Raw genomic sequence first — 18,785 nt, forward strand, 5'->3', positions numbered from 1 at the left:
CAGACTTGTTGGGTCAAAATGATTCAAGAGTATAATCCGAGCATCGAATATACTCTAGGCAAGGCCAATGTAATTGCTGACGCATTGTGCAGGAAGGCTTACTGCAACAGTCTGATTCTCAAGCCTTACCAACCCGAGCTTTGTGAAGCTTTCCGCAAACTCAATCTGCAAGTTGTTCCTCAAGGTTTCCTCGCCAACCATCAAGTCTCTCCTACTTTGGAAGATCAGATTCGAGAGGCTCAACTTCTTGATGCTATGGTGAAGAAGGTGAATATTGGGATTGCCAAGAGTCAACCCAAGTACAAGTTCTATCGCCTTGATGACAAGGATACTCTCTTCTTCGAGGATCGCATTGTTGTGCCTAAAGGTGACCTTCGTAAAGTCATTATGAATGAGGCTCACAATTCACTCCTCTCTATCCACCCTGGGAGTACGAAGATGTACCAGGACCTCAAGCAGGCTTATTGGTGGACTCGAATGAAGCGCGAGATTGCTCAGTTCGTGAATGAATGTGATGTCTGCAGAAGAGTGAAGGCAGAACACCAACGACCAGCTGGTCTCCTCCAACCTCTTGCCATTCCAGAATGGAAGTTTGACCACATTGAGATGGACTTCGTGACGGGATTTCCAAAGTCCAAGCGTGGCAATGATGCTATATTCGTTGTCATCGACAAACTCACTAAAGTGGCTCATTTTCTGCCTATCAAAGAGTCTATCACTGCAGCTCAATTGGCGGAGCTTTATACCTCTCGGATTGTCTCTCTGCACGGCATTCCGCATTTGATCTCTTCAGACCGTGGCAGCATATTTACCTCCAAGTTTTGGGATTCTTTTCAGAAGGTCATGGGCACCAACAACCGTTTCAGCACAGCTTTTCATCCTCAAACTAGCGGTCAAGTCGAGCGTGTCAATCAGATTCTCGAAGATATGATCAGGGATTGCGTTATCTCCTTCGTAGTGGTGGAGTGTTGTAACACCCCGGATGTAATTTACCTTATATGTATCCCAACTCTTGCCGTTTCCGGCGCTAAGTTATTTTATTTACCTCGGGTTCGGGTTTTTGTCGCCGTGTGTTGTTGCCTTTGTCATGCATCTCATATCATGTCATCATGTGCATTGCATTTGCATACGTGTTCGTCTCATGCATCCGAGCATTTTCCCCGCTGCCCGTTTTGCATTCCGGCGCTCCTATCTCCTCCGGTGTCCCTTTCTACCTCCTTTCATGTGTGGGGGTTAAACATTTCCAGATCGGTAGACCGCCTATCAAGTTTCGTGCCATTTGGACTTCGTTTGATACTCCAACGGTTAACCGAGGGACCAAAAAGGCCTCGTGTGTGTTGCAGCCCAACACCCTTCCAATTTGGCCCAAAACCCACCTAAACCCTCTCCATCATCTAGAGCGTTCGATCACTATCTTGTGGCCGAAAACCGCACTGCATTTGGAGCTTCCTAGCTCCCTCTATGCCTAAAAATAGATCCCCTTCAAAAAATCTCGGGCAAACCCTAGACCTTTCCTCTCCACGCGCCGCCGGACAGATCTCCATCCGGCCGGACACATCCACTCCGACCCGCCGCCGCCACGTGGCATCACCTGGTTCGTCCCGCCCGGCGCCCACATCGCCGCGCCCGCCGAAGCCCGCGGCGGCCCGTGGTCGGCCCGCCCGCACCCGCTCGCGCCGCTTCGTCCCTTCCCTCGCCGGTTGCCGGCCGCCTCCACCGCCCGCTGCCCACGAGTCGCCGGTGGCCGCCGCGGGACGCTGACCGACTTCGCCGCATTTAGATGGCTACTTCGCCGCATTTTGTTGTCATGTTTGAGTGCTGTAGCATATTTGTCTTGATGCATTTAGATGGCTACTTGCTGATCATCGCAGTCCGGTGCCATATTTGTTTTGCTTGCCATTTCCAAACCGTGCATCCGATTCCGGTGATCTTTATATCGATTTCAACCGAAATCACCTCACCTTTCCAGTGCACTCTTGGATTTCCAAGTTGAGGCCAGGTTCAATCATTCCTTGTCAAATCTTGCATATGCATCACATATCGCATCCCGCATAGCATACCATGTTCGCATCATGTTGTTTGACCATTGCACGTGGTTGATTGTGTTCCTTTTGCTTGTTTGTATTGTTTGGGTAGAGACGGGGGACGAGTTCACTAATGAGGAGCCCGTTGAGTTTCCTTACAAGGATCAAGTCAACTCTGACAACTTTGCAGGCAAGATGATCATACCCTCGAAATCACTTCTATCTTTGCTTGCTAGATGCTCGCTCTTTTGCTATGCCTATGCTATGATACCTACCACTTGCTTTCATGCCTCCCAAATTGCCATGTCAACCTCTAACCCACCATATCCTAGCAAACCGTTGATTGGCTATGTTACCGCTTTGCTCAGCCCCTCTTATAGCGTTGCTAGTTGCAGGTGAAGATTGGAGATCGTTCCTTATTGGAACATTTTTTATTGTTGGGATATCACTATATTATCTTGTTATCTTAATGCACCTATATACTTGGTAAAGGGTGGAAGGCTCGGCCTTATGCCTAGTGTTTTGTTCCACTCTTGTCGCCCTAGTTTCTGTCATATCGGTGTTATGTTCCCGGATTTTGCGTTCCTTACGTGGTTGGGTTATAATGGGAACCCCTTGACAGTTCGCCTTGAATAAAACTCTTCCAGGAATGCCCAACATTGGTTTTACCATTCGCCACCTAGCCTTTTCCCCTTGGGTTTCGCAGACTCAATGGTCATCTTTATTTTTAACCTCCCGGGCCAGTGCTTCTCTAAGTGTTGGTCCAACTGAGAGATGTCCGGGGCTACCAAAGGCAACTCTGGGCTGGCCTACCCGACGTCTGGCTCATCTGAGTGTGCCCTGAGAACGAGATATGTGCAGCTCCTATCGGGATTTGTCGGCACATTCGGGCGGTGTTGCTGGACTTGTTTTACCATTGTCGAGGATGTCTTGTAAAACCGGGATGCCGAGTCTGATCGGAATGTCTCGGGAGAAGGAATATCCTTCGTTGACCGTGAGAGCCTGTGATGGGCTAAGTTGGGACACCCCTGCAGGGATTTGAACTTTCGAAAGCCGTGCCCACGGTTATGGGCAGATGGGAATTTGTTAATGTCCGGTTGTAGATAACATGAAACTTAACTTAATTAAAATGAATCAACCGCGTGTGTAACCGTGATGGTCTCTTCTCGGCGGAGTCCGGGAAGCGAACACGGTGTTGGAGTAATGCTTGACGTAGGTTGTTATAGGATCACTTTTTGATCATAGTTCTTCGTTCGTGCTTTGCCTTCTGTTCTCGCTCTCTTTTGCGAACAGGTTAGCCACCATATATGCCAGTCGCTTGCTGCAGCTCCACATATTACCTTGCCTTTACCTATAAGCTTAAATAGTCTTGATCGCGAGATTACTGAGTCCCCGTGACTCACAGATTACTTCCATAACCAGATGGGGGACCGATGATATCGTTCCAGACGATGCGCGTGAGCTCAAGTGGGAGTTCGATGAAGACTCTCGTCGTTACTATGTGTCTTTCCCATATGATCAGTAGTGGTACCCAGTTGGGGCGATCGGGGACTTTGTCGCATGTGGGGGTTGATCTTTATTTTGGTACCGTAGTCGGACCATGAGTGTATTGGATGATTGTAATGTTATTCATATATTTGTGTGACGTGGCGAGTGTAAGCCAACTATGTATCCTTTTCTCTTTTATATATTTACATGGGTTGTTGTGAAGATTACCTTACTTGCGACATTGCTTTCAATGCAGTTATGCCTCTAAGTCGTGCTTCGACACGTAGGAGATATAGCCGCATCGAGGGCGTTACACTCTAGTGCATCCGTTGCATGGCAATCCCTACTCACTCACATTGATATCTGTTGATGGGCATCTCCATAGCCCGTTGATACGCCTAGTTGATGTGAGACTATCTTCCCCCTTTTTGTCTTCTCCACAACCACCACTCAATTCCACCTATAGTGTTATATCCATGGCTCACGCTCATGTATTGCGTGAAGAATGAAAAAGTTTGAGAACATTAAAAGTATGAAACAATTGCTTGGCTTGTCAACGTGGTTGTGCATGATTTAAATATTTTGTGTGGTGAAGATAGAGCATAGCCGGACTATATGATTTTGTAGGGATAGCTTCCTTTGGCCATGTTATTTTGAGAAGACATAATTGCTTAGTTAGTATGCTTGAAGTATTATCATTTTTATGTCAATATGAATTTTTGTCTTGAATCTTATGGATTTGAATATTCATACCACAATTAAGAAGAATCACATTGAAATTATGCCAAGTAGCACTCCGCATCAAAAATTCTCTTTTTATCATTTACCTACTCGAGGACGAGCAGGAATTAAGCTTGGGGATGCTGATACGTCTCCAACGTATCTATAATTTTTGATTGCTCCATGCTATATTATCTACTGTTTTGGGCAATATTGGGCTTTATTTTCCACTTTTATATTATTTTTGGGACTAACCTATTAACCGAAGGCCCAGCCCAGATTTGCTGTTTTATGCCTATTTCAGTGTTTCGAAGAAAAGGAAAATCAAACGGAGTCGAAACGGAACGAAATCAACTGGAGAAGTTATTTTTGGAAGGAAACCTACCGGATAGACTTGGACCCTACGTCAAAAGATGAAGGAGGAGCTCACGAGGGTAGGGGGCGCGCCTACCCCCCTGGGGCGCGCACCCCTGCCTCGTGGCCCCCCCTTCGGTCAACCGACGTACCCCTTGTACCCATATATACCTACGTATCGTAAAACTTCCAAAACAGAGATTAGATCGGGAGTTCCTCCGCCGCAAGCCTCTGTAGCCACCGAAAGCCAATCTAGACCCGTTCCGGCACCCTGCTGGAGGGGGGAACCCTCACCGGTGGCCATCTTCATCATTCCGGCGCTCTCCATGATGAGGAGGGAGTAGTTCACCCTCGGGGCTGAGGGTATGTACCAGTAGCTATGTGTTTGATCTCTCTCTCTCTCGTGTTCTTGAGGTGATACGATCTTGATGTATCGCGAGCTTTGCTATTATATTTGGATCCTATGATGTTTCTTCCCCCCTCTACTCTCTTGTAATGAATTGAGTTTCCCCTTTGAAGTTATCTTATCGGATTGAGTCTTTAAAGATTTGAGAACACTTGATGTATGTCTTGCCATGCGTATCTGTGGTGACAATGGGATATCACGTGATTCACTTGATGTATGTTTTGGTGATCAACTTGCGGGTTCCGCCCATGAACCTATGCATAGGGGTTGGCACACGTTCTTGTCGTGATTCTCCGATAGAAACTTTGGGTCACTCTTTGAGGTCCCTTGTGTTGGTTGAATAGATGAATCTGAGATTGTGTGATGCATATCATATAATCATACCAACGGATACTTGAGGTGACATTGGAGTATCTAGGTGACATTAGGGTTTTGGTTGATTTGTATCTTAAGGTGTTATTCTAGTACGAACTCTAGGGCTGTTTGTGACACTTATAGGAATAGCCCAATGGATTGATTGGAAAGAATAACTTTGAGGTGGTTTCGTACCCTACCATAATCTCTTCGTTCGTTCTCCGCTATTAGTGACTTTGGAGTGACTCTTTGTTGCATGTTGAGGGACAGTTTTATGATCCAATTATGTTAGTATTGTTGAGAGGACTTGCACTAGTGAAAGTATGAACCCTAGGCCTTGTTTACTATCATTGCAATACCGTTTACGCTCACTTTTATCATTAGTTACCTTGCTGTTTTTATATTTTCAGATTAGAAAAACTACTATCTACCATCCATATACCACTTGTATCACCATCTCTTCGCCGAACTAGTGCATCTATACAATTTACTATTGTATTGGGTGTGTTGGGGACACAAGAGACTCTTTGTTATTTGGTTGCAGGGTTGCTTGAGAGAGACCATCTTCATCCTACGCCTCCTACGGATTGATAAACCTTAGGTCATCCACTTGAGGGAAATTTTCTACTGTCCTACAAACCTCTGCACTTGGAGGCCCAACAACGTCTACAAGAAGAAGGTTGTGTAGTAGACATCATGGTTCAACTGCCTCAGGACCAGTATATCTTTATCATTTTCTTCCTTTCAGGACCCTATTCTCTGGAGGCCCTCTCCGATAGCTAGATCATCGGACCCATCACGGGAGGGAAGCACCAAGGGAGCAAGAAGCTTTGACGTACAAGGGAATACCCAGGTGGTCTCTCATACCGATCGTTATACCTGTTTTACATACCCGCACGCAGCTCGCCCTTGGATCGGACATGTTAGATAGTCCTATTTTTGCTTATTGTACTACTTATACACATACGCTTTGACGTATCCTATAAATAACAATGCACAGCGTCAGCTTATTATTACATTTCTTCATCTTCTTCTTTTTCTTCTTTTCCTTGTTTGTCTAGTCACGGAAAGTTGCTCCCATACATTCTGGTACGTTCAGTACGCCGGGGGCTTCAGTGTACGCCATAACATGGCAAGAAAAGTCCGAACACTTTCGACAGTGCGGCACCCCGAACTTATAGCATTATATGCATTAGCTCTGAATCATGTCTTGGGTCAATAGTTGGGTTTGCCCGGCTCCCATGTTTTGGTGCCTTACGTTCCGCTATATCGGCTAAGGTAGCACTGGGAGAACTACTGCGATTGTGTCCCGGTTCTTCCGGACGAGCACCTCAGTAGAGAAAGCCAAAAACTGACTGGCATGATGCGGCGAGAGCTGATCGCTGTCCGAGAGGTCCCAAATCCCTAAATATTTTTTCGGCTTCAGGCGAGAAGTCGGCCTTGTCCGACTTAGGCGTTCATAGCGCCCCAAGTTCGGCATTCCGAATACTAGGGGCTTCACCAAAATTTAAAATTGTAGACTTATATGGCTAAGTGAGAGTGATAAAGCCTTATAGTCTGATTGCCTGGTTCGTCGTGCTGAACACCTCCTTCGAAGGACCCAAAACTGGGATAAAGAATGATCAGGTTTATCCCGAACACCTCAATACTAGCTACATGAGGGCAGAAGCTGACGACTGGCCAACTCTCAGATTTTATAAACGACCGCATAGAAGGTAATATTTTAAATCAACAAGCGTTATATAGCGCAGATGAACTCGTTTTTCATATTACAGGATCACATGAGTACATTCATTCAAATATTACATCCTTAGAACATTCCTCCGCCACAAGGCGGGCACCCTTCAGGACGCTGTCATTGTAATTTTCGGGGCGGCGATGCTCCTTGCCCTCTGGTGGCCCCTCCTTCACCAGCTTCTCAGCGTCCATCTTCGCCCAGTGCACTTTCGCTCGGGCAAAAGCCCTGCGCGCACCCTCAATGCAGATGGACCGCTTTATGACTTTAAGCCATGGGCAGGCATTCACAAGCCGCCTCACCAGGCCGAAGTAGCTGCCAGGCAGGGGCTCGCCAGGCCACATCCGAACTATGAGGCCCTTCATGGCCTGTTCGGCTGCCTTGTGGAGCTCGACCAATTGCTTCAACTGGTCGCTCAAGGGCATCGGATGTTCGGTCCTAGTATACTGAGACCAGAACAACTTCTCCGTCGAGCTCCCTTCCTCGGCACGGTAAAATTCCGCGGCATCGGACACACTGCGGGGAAGATCTGCGAACGCTCCTGGAGAGCTCTAAACTCGAGTAAGTAAAAGGAAAGTTTCCTTCACATGCTTGCTTTGCATAATGAATTCCTTACCCGCCGCTATCTTCTGGACCGCCTGAAGCTCCTGGAGGGCCTTGTGGGCTTCGGCCTTGGCATTTTTGCGTTCTCAAGGGCCTTCGCAAGCTCAGACCCTTGTGTCTTAGATCACGCTCCAAGGACTCGTATTTTTTGACGAAATCCTGGAGCTCTTGCTGCACCTCGCCGACTCGAGCCTCTTGCTTCTCGCGCTCAGTGCGCTCGGTGCGCTCCTTGGCCGCTTTGTTTTCAGACTCGGACAGCGCCTCCTTCAGGGACGCCACTTCGGTCGTGGCCCCTAGCAAAATTCATGATGATCCTATGACTTAACAACCACATTCTTTTTTATTCCTTATCAATATATGGACGGGTATCACTTACCACTGGTCTCTTCGAGCTACCTCTTGGTAAGGCCGAGCTCTTTTTCGGACCGCTCAAGGTCCCTCTTTAGTGCGGAGACCTTCGCAGTGCGAGCGGCAGAGGCCAGCAGCGAAGCCTGCTTATTAACATAGGACACATTCTGATTAGACTCCTGTGATTATTATTTGATACTCTGTTCGGCCTTTCTTTGCGAACGCCAAACAGAGCATCAGGGACTACTGTCTATGCTATAGCATTTTCTTATAAATTGATTACTTACCTCAAAGCCTGTTAAGAGGCTGGCACAGGCTTCAGTCAGTCCGCTTTTAGCGGACTGAACCTTCTCTACCACCGCACTCATGACAGTGCGGTGCTCTTCGTCAATGGAAGCGCCACGAAGTGCTTCCAGCAAGTTGTCCGGTGCCTCTGGATGGACAGAGGCCATCGGCTCAGACGGCTCGCCCCCCCTTTGTGAGGGGTCACCCGACAGAGTCCAGAACCATGAGAGGTTCCGGCGCGGTATTCGGCCGGGGGCCGGACTTGCTGCCCCCGTCATTAGGGCCCATGGAAGCCTTGCCTCCCATGCGCCCGACGTTTGGGAGGTCGCCTTGGGGCGCCCCCAGAACTACCTTCCCTTGGCTTGCTGCCCTTCGGGACAACATCTCAGCGTTGTCCGTAGGGCGGAGGGAGGAGAAGGTCGGGAGCGAATCACTATTCATCTCCGACAGGCCCAGAGACCCATCTAAAGAGGATACGCCGAGACGGTCCTTGGGAGGGCTGCATGATCATGTTTGGCATGATAAGAAACAATAAAATGAAATATACCAGAACTGTTATGGTATCCGGATACTTACGACTTTGCAAGGGGCTTGTCCCTGGGCAACCACTCCTCGTCGTTGAACGCATCCATGGTGGAGCGGTCCGGAAGGAGGGCTCTTCCCTTCTTGGACCCTTCGGCCTCCTGGATGGGGCGGCCTTCCTTTTCTTATCCCCCCGGCTGGATGGGGAGAATTTTCCTCTTCCTCCTCATCTTCGTGGGAGGAGGGCGTCTCAATGTTATCGGACGATGATTCCGATACAACCTTACGCCGGAGACCTTTCCTGGTCCCCGCGGCCTTCCTCTTAGCCTTCTTCTCCAGCGCCTCATAGGGTGCCGAAACCAGCATCTCCGTTAGGAGAGTACTTGTTGGATCTTCGGGCAGTGGAGCCGGACAGTTGATCCGCTCCGCTGTCGCGACCCATTCCTGCCAAATAATGTGGAGGCTCAGATCCCTCACATAATTATACTAGGGAGAGAAACACCTTATAAGATATAAGGAGCTTACCGGATTAGCAGGGCGCTTTGCGCTGAGTCTGCGGTCCTCGGTAAGGGGAGGAGGTACCTCGGCAGACTTGAACAGCACCCTCCAGATGTCCTGGTGCATCGTGTTGAAGAGCTCTTGCAGCGTCTGGTGATTTGCTGAATCAAACACCCACATATTTAATGCCTGTCTTTGACACGGGAGGATCCGGCGGAAGAGCATGACCTGGACCACGTTGACAAGCTTGATTTTCTTGCTTATCATGTTTTTAACACAGTTCTGGAGTCCAGTCAGCTCCACTGTTGAACCTCAAGATAAGCCCTTCTCTTTCCAGGAGGTTAGCCGCATGGGGATGCCGAATCGAAATTCGGGGGCCGCCACCCAGTTGGTGTCGCGCGGCTCGGTGATGTAGAACCACGCCGATTGCCACCCCTTCACGGTCTCCAAATAGGAGCCTTCGAGCCAGGTGACGTTGGGCATTTTGCCGACCATGGTGCCTCCGCACTCCACTTGCTGGCCGACCACCACCTTTGGTTTCACATTGAAGGTCTTCAGCCACAGGCCGAAGTGGGGCTTGATGCGGAGGAAAGCCCCACACATGATGATAAACGCCGAGATGTTGAGGAGGAAATTGGGGGCCAAATCATGGAAGTTCAGCCCGTAGTAGAACAGAAGCCCACGAACAAATGGGTGGAGGGGAAATCCCAGCCCGCGGATGAAATGGGTAAGGAATACAACCCTTTCGTAGGGCTCGGGGGTAGGAACGATCTGCCCCGCGCTTGGGAGCCGGTGCGCGATATGCGCGGCCAGGTATCCGGCTTCCCGGAGCTTCGTGATGTTCTCCTCCATAACGGAGGAGGCCATCCACTTGCCTCCCGCTCTAGACATGTTCGGAGTGTTTTTGCGGAGAAGATGCGAACTTGGGCGCTGGAGCTCGAGTGCGCGAGAATGGATGGGCAGGGAAGAATAAGGCGTGGGTAAAAAAGAGGAGTCCGTATCCCTTTATAAGGGCAGTAGAAACTGCGTGCCTCCCCACTTGCCTGGTAAAACTCGCTTATTCCCCAAGCGTCGTGATTGATGGCGCAGTTGGGTTACTCACACCCGTATTGATGAGAATCCCGTAATAAGGGGACACGATCTCTGCTTCAACAAGACGTGCCAAGAAAACCGCCTCGCAATATGTGAAGTGGCTGGTTGAGAAAAACGGTTCAAATAATAACCAGAGCCATGGCGTGATGTCACGTTATGAAAAGTTGTCAGCAGATTAGATTTGTGGAAATATTATACTCTCTATGGTGGTATGTGGAATTTGTTTTGCAGAGCCAGACACTATCCTTGTGTTCAAAATCTTCTATGGAGTATTCGGAGGAGGAACCCGCCTTGCAATGCTGAAGACAATCTGCACGCCGGACTCATCGTCATTGAAGCCTGGTTCAGGGGCTACTGAGGGAGTCCTGGATTAGGGGGTCCTCGGACAGCCGGACTATATCCCTTGCCGGACTGTTGGACTATGAAGATACTAGATTGAAGACTTCGTCCCGTGTCCGGATGGGACTCTCCTTTGTGTGGAAGGCAAGCTTGGCGATTCGGATATGTAGAACTCCTCCCTTGTAACCGACTCTGTGTAACCCTAGCTCCCTCCGGTGTCTATATAAACCAGAGGGTTTAGTCCGTAGGACAACAACAATCATACCATAGGCTAGCTTCTAGGGTTTAGCCTCTTCGATCTCGTGGTAGATCAACTCTTGCAATACTCATATCATCAAGATCAATCAACCAGGAAGTAGGGTATTACCTCCATCGAGAGGGCCCGAACCTGGGTAAACATTGTGTCCCCCGCCTCCTGTTACCATCCACCTTAGACGCACAGTTCGGGACCCCCTACCCAAGATCCGCCGATTTTGACACCGACAGTGGGTAACCCAACCGTCCCCTGGGTACAACTCCTTGGTGATAGGTAAGTTTAGAGACCCTGGGAGAGATGCCCAATATACGGGGCCTTTTTATAGAGAGCATGTCTCTTCTTCTTCCTTGCGCTTGCTCCTTCCTCAACTCCAGCCACCCCAAGCTCCAACCCTCGAGTTCTAATCACCACCAGCCTTAGTCATGTCCGGATCCAACCGTCAGGGTCGGTCGGTGGCTTCTTCTGTCATAGAGGAGGACATTGCGGAGCTTCACGTAGCGAGGTACCTGACCTCGGAAATATTTTCATCGGCTTCCGGCGCAAGGGCAAGTCATACCGACCCCCAAATCTGGCGAGAGGGTTGTATTTGTGTCTCACTTCCTTCATAGGCTAGGGTTCGCGCTTAACCCCTTCGTCCGGGGGCTCCTGTTCTACTATGGGCTAGATTTTCACGATCTGGCCCCGGACTCTATTCTCCTCATCTCGACATTTATCGTCATGTGTGAGGCCTTACTCTGGACTCCTCCACACTTCGTCTTGTGGCCCGAGACCTTTGATGTGAGGCCGCAGGTGGCAGAGAGGAGCAGGCAGAGTGCGGCAGCGTCATAATAGGCAAACTGGCCGGCGCGGTTTGGCCCGAGGGATCTTTCGCCAAATCTTCAGACCTGTGGCAGAAGGGGTGGTTTTATGTCAACGAGTTGTGAAGCTCCAAGTGGGTGGCTACACCTGCATTCCGACCCGGCCCTCCAGTTCAGCTTGCTTCATGGGTCAACAAGGGATTGGACTGGGGATCCGTCAATGAAGTGCAGACTCTGCAAAATCACATCCGAAGCCTTATTGAGAAGGGCATCGATCTTGTGAATGTCGTTCAAATAATGCTAGTCCGCTGGATCCTGCCATGTCAGCGGCGGCCTCTTCGTATGTGGGAGTTTAACCCAGAAGGGCGGCGGACCCTACAGCACTTCTTTGGTGCTACGCACAAAGGAATGTGGAAATTATATTTTGGGGAACGAGAGCAATGGTCGAACACCACCAAAGACGTTGGCCTTGACTGCAATCATCCGGACACTTCGGTAAGTATTCGGTATCCAAGCACCTTCCATTCAGGTATCTCTTAACAAGATATTGAACAATATGTCCCTGTACAGGACTGGATAAAGAAAGCGGTGTTGATCTGGTGTCCGGCGCCTCTTCCCGAAGGCCCTGCGACTGACCTGCTGGCGAGGATGCTGGTTCCGACACCGTACCAGGTGGCCGTGTTCGGGGAAACCGAAACCCTTTTACCCAAGGGCAAAAGTGCAGAGGGAGCCCTCCAGGGCAAGAAGAGGGCCGCCTCCAAAGGTCAGGAGGGGAAGTCTTCCAAGAAGGGAAAAACACCGTCATCGAGCGGCTTGGGCCGGGCGAACGATGATGAGGACGAACCTCGCGGCAAAACATAAGCGTGGCTGGGGCACCTCGTTCTTTTCCTATTAGTGAAGCAATCATCCGATATATGTTCATCAACACAGGTTAACGCCTGGTGTTTCTCAATCGCTCTCCTCCTCGGGAGATCATCTTCCGGAGATGATGGAGAGTGATACGCCTTCTCCGGCCCCATCGACCGATAGGAGGGATGATACCGAGGTATCGTCCCAAAGGGCTCCTCCTGAACACCAAGTAGTACAAGAAACGGAGAAGGTGTTACCTGAAGGCGGCGCCTCTATCACTCGGGGTTTTGGGATCAAGACTGGAGTCCTCGAACCGTCCGGTTTACAGCCGGAGATGATTCTGGAGGTAAGTAAGCGGGATCCTTCATGGGAAGGTCATACTTGGGTTGTGGTTTCCGAAGACCCGAGGGTGCCGGAGCCTCTAACGGACTTGCTACGATGAGCATCCCTTTCAGAAGAGCACCGTACTTTGATGGCTACGGTGGTTAAAAGGATTCTATCCGCGAAGAGTGGATTGAACGAGGCTTTTACGAGCCTTCTATGAGGTTTTGAGGTTTGTGATGTAGTTTTGTCAATAAAATCTTATTGACAGAATGCACCTGTTGTATGTGTAGTAGCCCCTGAGACTCGGATTGTCTTTCGAAGGAAGCAATCGGAGGATCAAAGAGATATGCTCAGGTATTAACCTTGGTTTAATTTGAAATACAGGCTGCTGCCCCTCCTGTGGCTGCCCGGAATACGGAAGTGGCCGAACTCCAGCAAAAGCTGGATATTGCGGAGGATGACATTGCATTAATCAATAGGCGTCTTGATGACTCGCAAGGTATGTATTTCGAGCATTCTTTAAACTAGTGTGCTTGACGCAGGAAAGAGCTTTATATGAAATGCGCATGAAATGCAGATGGTGTTGCCGTTGTCGAGGCTCTTCAGGCGGAGCTACTCCGGGCCAAGGAGCGGGTCCGGCTTAGTGATGCTGTTGCTAAAGAGGCATCGGTTGAACTGAAGGCCGAACAAGATGCACGATGCCAGGTTGAGGAGAAGGTATCCACAATGACACTTGCTTTGGAGAATGCCACTAGCCGCTGCGAAATTCTTGAGAAGGAGAATGAAGCCTTAATGGCTGAACTGGACAAGGCCCGACAGGTGGCAAGAGAAGCGCGATCAGAGTCCAGAGCACTCCATGAGGAGGTTCGGCAGGCGAAAGAGATAGTGGCTAGAAAGCCTTTTCTGCTGCAGACTAAATTCGGCGACCCAGACTATGCTCAGCCGAACCAAGTGTGGAGTTCTCCGGACAAGTATTTGGACTTGCCGAAGAGTTCTTCCGTTGCAGCGCGGTATTACCAAGCGCGAGCTATATATGCAACGGAGAAGCTTTTTTGGTCACGGTTCGGTGCGTCTAAGCGCCCGCTGCTGCTTAATGAGCAGATGTCCCAATGGGCCGAACTTCATAGGGTTTCTAGCGCTGCCATGAAGGATGTTATAATCCGGTTGTGGCCAACCGAGCCTGCGCCGAGTTGTTATTTCGGTTTGGTGCAGAAGCTTATCGACGTGGTGCTGCGAATCGATGCTAAGCGATCGATGTGCATTGAAGGTGCACGGATGGCCCTTGCCCGAGTCAAGACATTTTGGGGAAAGGTGAAGGCCATTGACGTTGCTACGAAGGGTCCGCCCGGGGGCAGGGACCATTCGGAACCGGAGAGTTACTTTGAAGACGTCCTGGAGGCCGCCCGCTTGATAGAGGGTCAATGTTCGAAAAACATAATGTTCGAGTGAGGTGTATGATGATTGTAAAAGACAACTTTATAGTTAATCTATTTGTGTTTTGCTCGAAATCTTGAATTCCTCCTGTGCGGTTGTTTGAATACAATCAGAAAGTTTTCCAGTCGTCGACTTCAGCCCCCTCATAGGAAGTACATGGGTGTTCGGAAAAGCATTTAATCACTCTTTATCCAACGTCTTGCTCCATGAAGGAGGTGATAATGCGGCGAACCAGGCAATCGGACTATAAGGCGTTAACACTTTCACTTAACCATAAGAGTCTTATGGTGGGGCTACGGCATAACCCCTGGTGTGTTTGTGGCGTGTGGTGCCTTGCATATCTGGTCTGAAAAAGATCCTTCGTGTTACACAGGGAATCACTAAGGATTCCAATAAGTCATCAAGTGGTTGACCATCTCTCGCCGCATCATGACAGTCAGTTTTCGGCCTACTCTACTGAGGTGCTCATCCGGTCTAGGCCAGGGCACAATCGCAGTAGTTCTCCCTTCACTACCCTAGCCGATAGGGCGGAACGTAGGGTAGAAAACACAGGAGCCGGGCAACCCAACTATTGACCCAAGACAATGATTCGGAGCTGATGCATATAAGGCCGAACTTGCGATGCCGAAGTACGCTATAGAGCTGTTCAGACTTTTACTGGCAGCTCATTTGTTCCCATGCCGACCCCTGGCAGGGTATGCCGAGGTGTATTCGCAGAGCAGCTATTAAGACCGTACTTACTGTTGAGAGAGTATGAAAGATCGGTTCGGATGAGACTTACTGAGAACGGAGCGATGTGCCAATGGTAAATTTATGTATATATATATATAATAATAATAATAATAATAATAATAATAATAATAATAATAATAATAATAATAATAATAATAATAATAATAATAAGGAACCGTGAACCCGGCTATTTGACATGCTCGGGTCGGGATCAAAGGAAAAAGGGCATAGTACAGGCTCGGAATAAAGAGTGCGGTCCACAAAAAGTTATTTTTGGACCTCCTATCGCACGTCTGTGTCGCCCGTCCTCGGGGAGGGGAATCCTGTAACGCCCCGAGCCCGATGTGCCTGGTGTCCTCCAGTTATTCGATGTTGTTGCCTTGTCATTGCTTGCGTGTCATGCATCTCATATCATGTCATCATGTGCATTGTATTTGCATACGTGTTCGTCTCATGCATCCGAGCATTTTCCCCGTTGTCCGTTTCTCAATCCGGCGCTCCTATGTCCTCCAGTGTCCCTTTCTACCTCTTTTCGTGTGCGGGTATTAAACGTTATCGGATTGGACCGAGACTTGCCAAGTGGCCTTGGTTTACTACCGGTAGACCGCCTGTCAAGTTTCATGCCATTTGGACTTCGTTTGATACTCCAACGGTTAACCGAGGGACAAAAAGGCCTCGTGTGTGTTGCAGCCCAACACCTCTCCAAAGTGGCCCAAAACCCACTTAAACCTCCTCCATCATCTCGGTCATTTGATCATGATCGCGTGGCCGAAAACCGCATGTCGTGGTTCTAAGCCTGACAGTAGAGTGGGGGGTAGGTATGGAGAGGCAAGGTCCTAGCTATGGAGAGGTTGTAAACACAAGGGATGTACGAGTTCAGGCCCTTCTTGGAAGAAGTAATAGCCCTACGTCTCGGAGCCCGGAGGCGGTCGAGTGGATTATGAGTATATGAGTTACAAGGTGCCGAACCCTTCTGCCTGTGGAGGGGGGTGGCTTATATAGAGTGCGCCAGGACCCCAGCCAGCCCACGTAGGAGAGGGTTTAAGGTGAGTTAAGTCTGGGGCGTTACTGGTAACGCCCCACATAAAGTGTCTTTACTATCATAAAGCCTACTTAATTACAGGCCGTTGCAGTGCAGAGTGCCTCTTGACCTCCTGGTGGTCGAGTGAGTCTTCATGGTCGAGTCCTTCAAGTTAGTCGAGTGAGTCCCTCGTTGGTCGACTGGAAGGCGACCTCTTCTAAGGGTGTCCTTGGGTAAGGTACTTAGATCAGGTTCATGACCCTACCCTAGGTACATGACCCCATCATTAGCCCCTGAATGGATTGAGGCTTCGAGTGAGGAAGGAGTTGATGTCGTTTCCGATTAACCTTTGCACTCTGGTCGTGCGTTGTTCTGGACCAAAGAATCTCTTCGTCGATGGTGAGCAACTTGTCTTCAGTCGACTCGATCCATTCTCTTCTTTCGTCGAGTGATCTTTCGGGCTTCGACGATCCCCGAGCGACGGATCGCGGGAAATCCCGCGTCTGACAGACTGATCTGCCGTTCGCGGATTCCGCGGGATGCGAAATTTGGGGACGCGCGCGAAGTGGAGCGGACCGTGGCGTTCGGATGGGACGGGACATAGACGCCTCGATCTCGGCGCCGCTTTCTTCGCCATGTATCCCGTCTGCATAACTGTTCCTGGATATGATTAGATCGACCGGGCCCACCTGTCATCCACTCGAAAGGGACCTTATAAATGCGCCCGGCGAGGATTTTTGTACTGTGCTTCAGCATTCTCTCTCTCTCTGCTCCCTTCGTCCCCGTCCAGCGCGCTCGCTCTCGCCCCCGCACAACTTCCCCTCGTGCATCTCGCCGGCAACCATGGCCAAGGAGAAGATGGCAGCGCTGGAACGTGCGAAGAAGGCGTCGGCGTCGGAGAAGGCGAAGGGGAGATCTACCAGCCGCGGCGGATCTTCGTCCAGATCCCGCCTGCCGAAGGGCTGGGTCCAAGGAGACTGGATCCAGTCGACCATCACAGAAAAAGATCTCCTCGACATGGCCAACGAGGGCTTGATCCCTCATGGAGCTGCGAGGCTTCCGGGGAAGGAGTGGCAGCCCCAGCCAGAAGAGGGTGAGTGTGTGCTCTTGGCCACCCATGTTGATCGTGGATTTTCTTTGCCGCCGACGCCTTCTTCGGCGCCAACTGTCGTGGTTCTAAGCCTGACAGTAGAGTGGGGGGTAGGTATGGAGAGGCAAGGTCCTAGCTATGGAGAGGTTGTAAACACAAGGGATGTACGAGTTCAGGCCCTTCTCGGAAGAAGTAATAGCCCTACGTCTCGGAGCCCGGAGGCGGTCGAGTGGATTATGAGTATATGAGTTACAAGGTGCCGAACCCTTCTGCCTGTGGAGGGGGGTGGCTTATATAGAGTGCGCCAGGACCCCAGCCAGCCCACGTAGGAGAGGGTTTAAGGTGAGTTAAGTCTAGGGCGTTACTGGTAACGCCCCACATAAAGTGTCTTTACTATCATAAAGCCTACTTAATTACAGGCCGTTGCAGTGCAGAGTGCCTCTTGACCTCCTGGTGGTCGAGTGAGTCTTCGTGGTCGAGTCCTTCAAGTCAGTCGAGTGAGTCCCTCATTGGTCGACTGGAAGGCGACCTCTTCTAAGGGTGTCCTTGGGTAAGGTACTTAGATCAGGTTCATGACCCTACCCTAGGTACATGACCCCATCACCGCACTCCATTTGGAGCCTCCTAGCTCCCTCTACCTACAAATATGTGCTCCTCCCGGATTTTTCGCGCAGTCTAACCCTAGCCCCGCTCCTCACGTCGCCGGACAAAACTTCCCCCCGCGCCGGACGCGTCCACCGGCCACCTCACTCCGGCCAATAGGAATCCGCCACGTCACCTTCCCCACCGCCGCAGCCAATCGGGCGCCGCCACCTCAGCGCGCCTCCTCCCTCTCTCTCCTCCCGCGCCCACCGCCAGCCCGCGGAGCCCAGGCGGGGCCCTCCCGGACCGGATCGAGCGCCACTGCTCGGGAGATGCCGCCGCGAGCCCGCGCCTTTCTTACCCGTTCGCCGCTGCCGTCTTCTCGCCGGCCGGCACCGCCGCTCGCCGGAGCTCGTCGCTCCGCATCGCCGCCACCTCATCTCGGTGCCCGAGCTCGCCGGCTGATGCCGTCCACCGCGACACGCCACCCGTCCACCGCCTCCACGCGCCGCCCGCCGGACCACCACAGCACGCCGCGCGCCGCCGCCTCGTTTGCCGTGCCCCGTCACCAGCCATCGCCGGAGTCGCCCCTCTCACCGGATCCCGTCCCGGCCAGATCTGATCCAGGGAGTGGGATGAGATCCACCACTCCCCCGAACCAAACGCCCCGTCTCAGATCTGCACCGAGCCGTCCCGCACTGCTCCGTCCTGTTGACTTTCTCGGAGAGGTTGAAATTCAACCAAGTCCGAGTAATTTTTATGCTTTTTCATCGCATCATAACTTCATCATCGTTGCTCCGACTCGTGCGTGTAGCATATCGAAATGTTCGTCTCGACGAGTACTTCATTTCATCTCATTGCATCATTTTCATTTGAGCTCAACTTGATGCCCGAAATGCTGTTGGAAGAGGGCTATGTGATGATAGTTTCAG

This window comes from Triticum dicoccoides, chromosome 2A (assembly GCF_002162155.2).
Source record: "Triticum dicoccoides isolate Atlit2015 ecotype Zavitan chromosome 2A, WEW_v2.0, whole genome shotgun sequence".
NCBI classification, from domain to species: Eukaryota; Viridiplantae; Streptophyta; class Magnoliopsida; order Poales; family Poaceae; genus Triticum; species Triticum dicoccoides.